The sequence below is a fragment of the Trichechus manatus genome, unplaced genomic scaffold (genome assembly GCF_000243295.1).
Source record: "Trichechus manatus latirostris isolate Lorelei unplaced genomic scaffold, TriManLat1.0 scaffold00061, whole genome shotgun sequence".
Lineage (NCBI taxonomy): Eukaryota > Metazoa > Chordata > Mammalia > Sirenia > Trichechidae > Trichechus > Trichechus manatus.
Window position 1 is genome coordinate 14,075,499 of NW_004443997.1, and position 6,373 is coordinate 14,081,871.

A 6,373-nucleotide genomic window follows, 5' to 3' on the forward strand; every position below is an offset into this window, starting at 1 on the left:
TATGGGTGGTACTTAATGAAAGATGGTAAGCCAGGAAATTCAGACTTTTCCAGCAAACAATGGGCCTTGCATTTGGGAACTAAAGCATTAAAATGTCCAATACTGTTGTGAAAAGCTGTTTTTCATAGCACACGCTCCCCCCACAAATGCAAGCACATACACAGACACATAAAAACTAAAATACTACAATGGAAAAGAAGACCCCAGGAGGAAGCAGAGGGCAGCTTGGGGCAGCCTATCCTGAAAGCAGAAGCAGACGGAGCTGGGATCCTTTAGGAAATTTATAAACTGTGCAAGAATCCCGGGGAAGATAATGGCAGGTCCTTAGCCACAAACATAATGATATGCAAAATCTACAGCATCAAAGCTGAAACAAAAGAAAATGTCCTTCGGTAGCTCTACGTTGCCCACCACAGCTGCCAGGCTGGGAGAAAGACAACCACAGGCTCCGATTCATCTAGGAGGGTGAAACATCACAGGAGAGGAACAGCAGTATGGGAGTGTCTGGATGACACTGCACAGGGGTATGCTCCTGGAGGCTGGACCATGGACAGGTCCAAGACCCAGAGGCAGGGGTGACTGGCTACCAGGACCAAGTCAGAGATTTCTTGACACACTGCTGTCAACCACTACTATTATTAAGCACCTACTGGTTGGATGGAATCCCTGGGTGCTACAAATGGTTAACACGCTCACTCAGCTGCTAACCAAAAAATTGGCATTTTGAGTCCACCCAGAGGTGTCTTGGAAGAAAGGCCTGGTGATCTACTTCTGAAAGAGCAGCCACTGAAAACCCTATGGAGTACAGCTCTACTCTAACACACATGGGGCCATCATGAGTTGGAACTGACTCCAAGGCAACTGGTTTTTGGTTGCTGGATGCTTTACAAATAAGTCATTAGCAAAACATAGTTAAGAGCAACATTCTGCAGCCAGACTGTCTGGGTGTGAATTCCAGCTTTGCTATTTAAGACCCTGTGACCCTAAGCAAGTTACTTTACTCTCTGAGCCTTATTTTTCTCCTTTGTATAACCATGCTAATAATTATACATTGTGGTGAGGATTAAATGAGCCAACCTATGTAAAGCACTATGTAAATGCACACTGTCTAGTACCTCAGAGCTATATCTTAGGAGCCCTGGTGGCCCAACAGCTAAGCGCTTGGCTACTAACCAGAAGGTTGGTGGTTTCAAACTCACCCAGCAGCTCCATGGGAGAAAGACCTGGCAATCTGCTTCCATAAAAGATTATAGCCAAGAAAACCCTATGGGGCAATTCTACTCTGTCACTTGGGGTCACTATGAGTCAAAATCAACTCTGACAGCACCCAACAACAATATCTACCTGTAATATATTATTATTATTGGCCTTACAAAGGACAGGACAGGCACTGGCATTCCCTTATTGCACATGGAAAGACTGAGGCCCTGAGAGAGGAAGTGGCTGGCCCGTGGTCACATGGTTGGGAAGGGGCAGAACAGGACAGATACCTGGGTTCACTAACAGCAAGCCTGGCGCTCTTTGCACTTGAGCCTGTTCTGCCACTCATGGGGAAAAGCAGACTCCCAGCAAGCAAGAGCTGGAGTCTTAATCAAGTGCCAACTCTTAACAGCCAATCAAACTGGAGAGGAACACCACAGGAGGGACAGGCTCACTGGCCTGATTCCCCTCCAGTGCAGGAACTAGTTAAGTAAACAGTATATTCATACTATGCTGATTATTCTCCTTTTGCCCCACTCCGCATTTACTCGCCACCTGCTCTGTGCCCCAGGAGGCTGACCTCTATGGACTACATCTCCCAGGCTCTCTGGCTTCCTGCTAAGTCTGGCCAATAGTAGGTCCTGGCAGGAGATTAGAAGGTGGGAGGAGAGAAAGGTTGGGATATTTATTCCCTAGCTTCCTCCCTACTTCACTGCAGTTCTAGCAGTGGCTGGGTCCCTCTACAGCCACAGCCCCTGTCAGGCTGTCCTCTCCCACTGCTCCTGCTCTCACTGGGCCCCAGTAACTCTGCTCCCTGTCCCTGCTCCTTCAGGTCTGGGGTGGACGTAGCTTCCCCTCTTGCTAGGCCTGGGTGTGAGCATTCCCCTGCCCCCAGTTCTGTAAATAGTCTCCTCATTTAAAAATTCCAGCTGAGTGTAGCTTTTGTTGTTTCCTGCTGGAACTCTAACTGATACACCTAACATGGAATACTATTCAATGTTAAGAAAGATGAAGCTACCTATATATGTTGAAATGATGTCTAGGATATATGGTAAAGTGAACATAAGGTTATAAAACAGTATTAAGGTATAATTCCATCTTTGTTTAAAATGTGTATATACACAGAAAAAAATCAGAAAAACTAGGTACCAAATGGTGAACATTAGTTCTGAAAAATGGGCTTAGAGGCCTCCCATAATTTCTACATTTTTGTCTTAATTTGACTTTATCATCAGGAATCTTCATTTGGTCGGGGTGGGGGTCTGTTTCCTCCTGAGACTTCGAATGATACACATGCCACAGAATGCCACATCCAACTGAGATGTCTATAAACGAAGACTTGAATAATGGACAGACATCCCATGTTCATGGACCGGAAGGCTTAATATGGTAAAGATGTCATTTCCTCCCAAATCATTCCATAAATTCAATGTAATTTCATTTAAAATCCTAACTTGGTTTTTCATATAACTTGATGAGCCCATCTTAAAATTTTTATGGAAGCACAGGGGCCAAGAATAGCCAGAGCAAGTTTGAAGAATAACAATAAGGTGGGGGAACTTTTCCTGTCAGGTGCCAAGACTTATTCTAAAACTAGGCAAGACAAAGAGGGATTGGTAGAGGGACAGACAGACTCAAGGAACAAAATTAAAAGCCCAGAAACAGACTCACACAAATATACGGCAGATATGGCATGATAAATCAGTGGGGGACAGGTTGGACTTCATTTTCAATATGGTGCTGGGCAACTGATTATCCATATGGGAAAAATACCAATAGATCCCTACCTCCCACTGTATACAAAAATCAACTCCCGGTGAGGTGCCTGCATATCATGGATTTAAAGAAAGAAAGTCAACATGTTCCTTTTGAACATCTGAACTGAAAAATTATATCCTTAGTTAAGTCAACTTCAGTCTGCCACACCTGTTTTTTTAAAAGCATCTTAATAGCTCTGGTCATGTAATAGCCCAGGGTCCCTTTCAGAGCTGGATCTGTAGATATAACCAGGCCTGAATCTTCTGTTAACATCCCCAGAATGAAATACCACTTGGCATTTGACAACCTCCAGGAGATTTAGAAACATTACCTAATTAGAGTCCCTAGGACCCTGCTCTGTGCTAACACAGGTCCTTCCTCTGGGCATGCAACTTCACGGAGCCCCCAAGAAGCTGGCCCAATGACAGGAATCTGCCTTCCAGTTCTGTACTCCCATCTTAGCAGCTGGGTGCACAAACCAGACAGTGACCAAAACCCTCAGAAACCACCACCACGGCCTTCAGGGAACCCAGCTGGCTCTCCCAGATCTCACATGACTGGCCCAAGCAGTCTCATTTGGCTTCTTGTCCATAGGAACACCCAATCCTCCATCGATCCCTGGACCATGAGCACCCAAGGGTAGCAGTGGGCCTTTCCTGTGCCCTGAGAAGAACTGGGCACACCAGCATCCTCCCCCTCAAATAAAACTTCACAAACCGAGACCCTAAAGCCTTGATGAAGAGCACAGACTGTCACTGCAGGTATTCTTAAGGGTACACACAGGGCAACTTAACACCTGACTTAGTTACCTAGGTCTGCTGTAACAGATATACCACACATAGGTGGCTTTAAAGCACAGAAATTTATTTTCTCACAGTTCTGGAGGCTACAAGTCCAAATTAAGCTCCTGGCCCTGTCAATTCCTTCTGTGAGCCTCTCTCCTAGTTTCTGGCATCTGCCAGCAGTCCTTGGAACTCCTTTGCTTGTAAATGACCCTCGTGTGGCATGTCTCCCTCTCTCCCCTCCACCCCGCGTGTCTCTGTGTCTATTCTTTTTATAACTCAGAAGGGATTAGGTTTAGGACCCACCTTACACTGGTATGGCCTCATTAACATAACAAAATAAAATCCCTATTTCCAAACAGGGTCCTATTTACAGTTACAGGGGTTAGGATTTCAACATATATGGGGTGGGGGACACAATTTAATCCATAACAATGCCTTAAAATCCTTTTTGCTTCTTTCTTTCCCCAAAGCCCTTCATTAAAGCAGCTGCTCCAGTCTCTCTCAATCTCTCTCCTCTCAAACTGCTCATCCGTCTTCTCTCACTCTTTGCTCACTCTCACTTTCTGTCTTCCCCAGCTCCTTCTCCCTGGTCTCCCTGTTTCCCTCCTTTTCCTCTCCCTCTTTTTATTTCTCTTCCAGCTTCTTCAAATCTGAGGTTCTCACATTTAATCTTGTCAGCCAAAGGCGGGCCCAGTAGCCAAGCTAAAATATCATTCTTTTTCTTCTTTGGTATGCTGAGGGAGGTGTGAAAGCTTATACTTGAATTTCTTTCTGTCTCTGTCCTATCATCATCGTCATTGTTGTCAAAATGGTGCTTACCGTGCCCCACAGGTCTCACCAACAGCTTCCTCAAATTTCTCATCAATTAATAAGGTGGGCACGGCTGTGTCCATTTTACAGATGAGTAAACTAAGGCTCAGAAAGGTAGAACAGCTTGGCCAAGTTCATGCAAGTGGAGAATGGCTGAGCACGGTTTGGAAGCTGGGAGGGCAAATGCAAAAGCCTTGTACACACACCCGCCCCTTCTGCTTTTCCTGCTGCTGTCCTCAGAGTTTGAGACAAAGGAATGAAAGTGCTTGTAGAAAATGTCATCAGACAGGTCAGTGAGAACAGAGGCTGTGTCCATGGTCCCTGTAGCCACTCCCTGAGTTACCACTCCTTCAGCCTCCTTGGAGCTTCTGATTTCCCAGTTTTGGCTTCCATGAACCAAAAGATGAGCCTCTGGGCCTCACATGACAGGAGAATAATGATAATGCCGTCGTTTATGGCTCCTTTCCCCATGCCAGGCTTGCTCTGCCCATTATCTAATTTCCTCCTCATAACAGCACTTGGAGTCAAGTATCACCATTTCCTCCCTTTAATTGCTGAGGAAACAGGGGTGTGGACAGGGCAAGTGACTTGCTCAAGGTCACCCAGCCTGCAGGTAACAGAACTGGGGGTCAAATCCAGCTTCATCTGATTCTGAGGCTCAAGCTCTTAACTCTTTGTTCCACCCCCTTTCCTTTCTCAGCTGCCCCTATCCCTCTGGTGGGCACTGAATTCTCTTCACAGCCCCTGAGGGACTGAGTCAGGACTGGAACCCACAGCTGACTCTCCCTTGCACCCAGTCTCCAGCCACACTACCCAGAGCTTTGAGAGTCCAGGATGAAGGTTCTTTCTAAAAGCTCTCCTTTGAAGCGTGCATCACAATCCCCCAACTCCAGAAACCTCTGTGGACTAAAGACCTCAGTATCTGGGAGAGCAACCCCCCACCCCATTTAACTATTCTGTGTCCCAGGAAGCACACTGAGCCCTCCCCTGCCAAGGTCCTTCCAGCTCCGAGTCCCTGGTGTCGTGTCAGGGTCTTCTGCAGACCTGCCAGGCAGAGGGGCCTAGAGGTCATCTGCTCCTTCTCATGTCTCCCAGCAGCCCAGGAAAGAGACTCTAAAGGGATTCTTGGGACCTAGGCCAAGGTCTACTCTGCCGCCTATGTGCCCATACTCCCTTCTGCACACACTCTCACATGTACATATCTGCATATATGTGCACATGCATGTATACACATCTGTACACAGATACAGACACACACACCTGTTCCTGTCTACACTTGTTCACACCTACACTCACTGACACTGTGTGCCTACACCCTCTCCTGCACATGCTCCCATGTGTACATGTCTGCACACACCCGCACACACACCTGCATGTCAGTGCACATGCGCACAAACCTGCCACAGATAATCCAGGACACGAGTGTGCTCACATACACGTTTGCATAGCCCACGTGTGCACAGGGGTGAGCATCCTGTGCAGATACATGCAGATGTGTACGCGTGCCTCCAACTTCCGGGTGGGGCAGCGAGGCCTCTCCTGGGGACTCCTGGACACCCCCTTTGTCGAAAGCCCCACCTAGTGGACACTTGGTGTATAGGCCAGTCCCGCTTCCCCAGCTGGTGCCCCTGGGGCCAGAGGGGGGCTCTGGGTAGTCCCTAGGTTGGCTAGGGATAAACGAGTGAGCCTCTAGACTCTGGGGCACTCCCTACCCCTTAAGAGCAATGCTTCTCTCCTATCCTCTTCACCACGCAGCGAGTTTCCTTGGCCAAATGCAAGGAAAAGAGCATTGGGTCTGGGGGCAGGGGTTTGAAGCCATC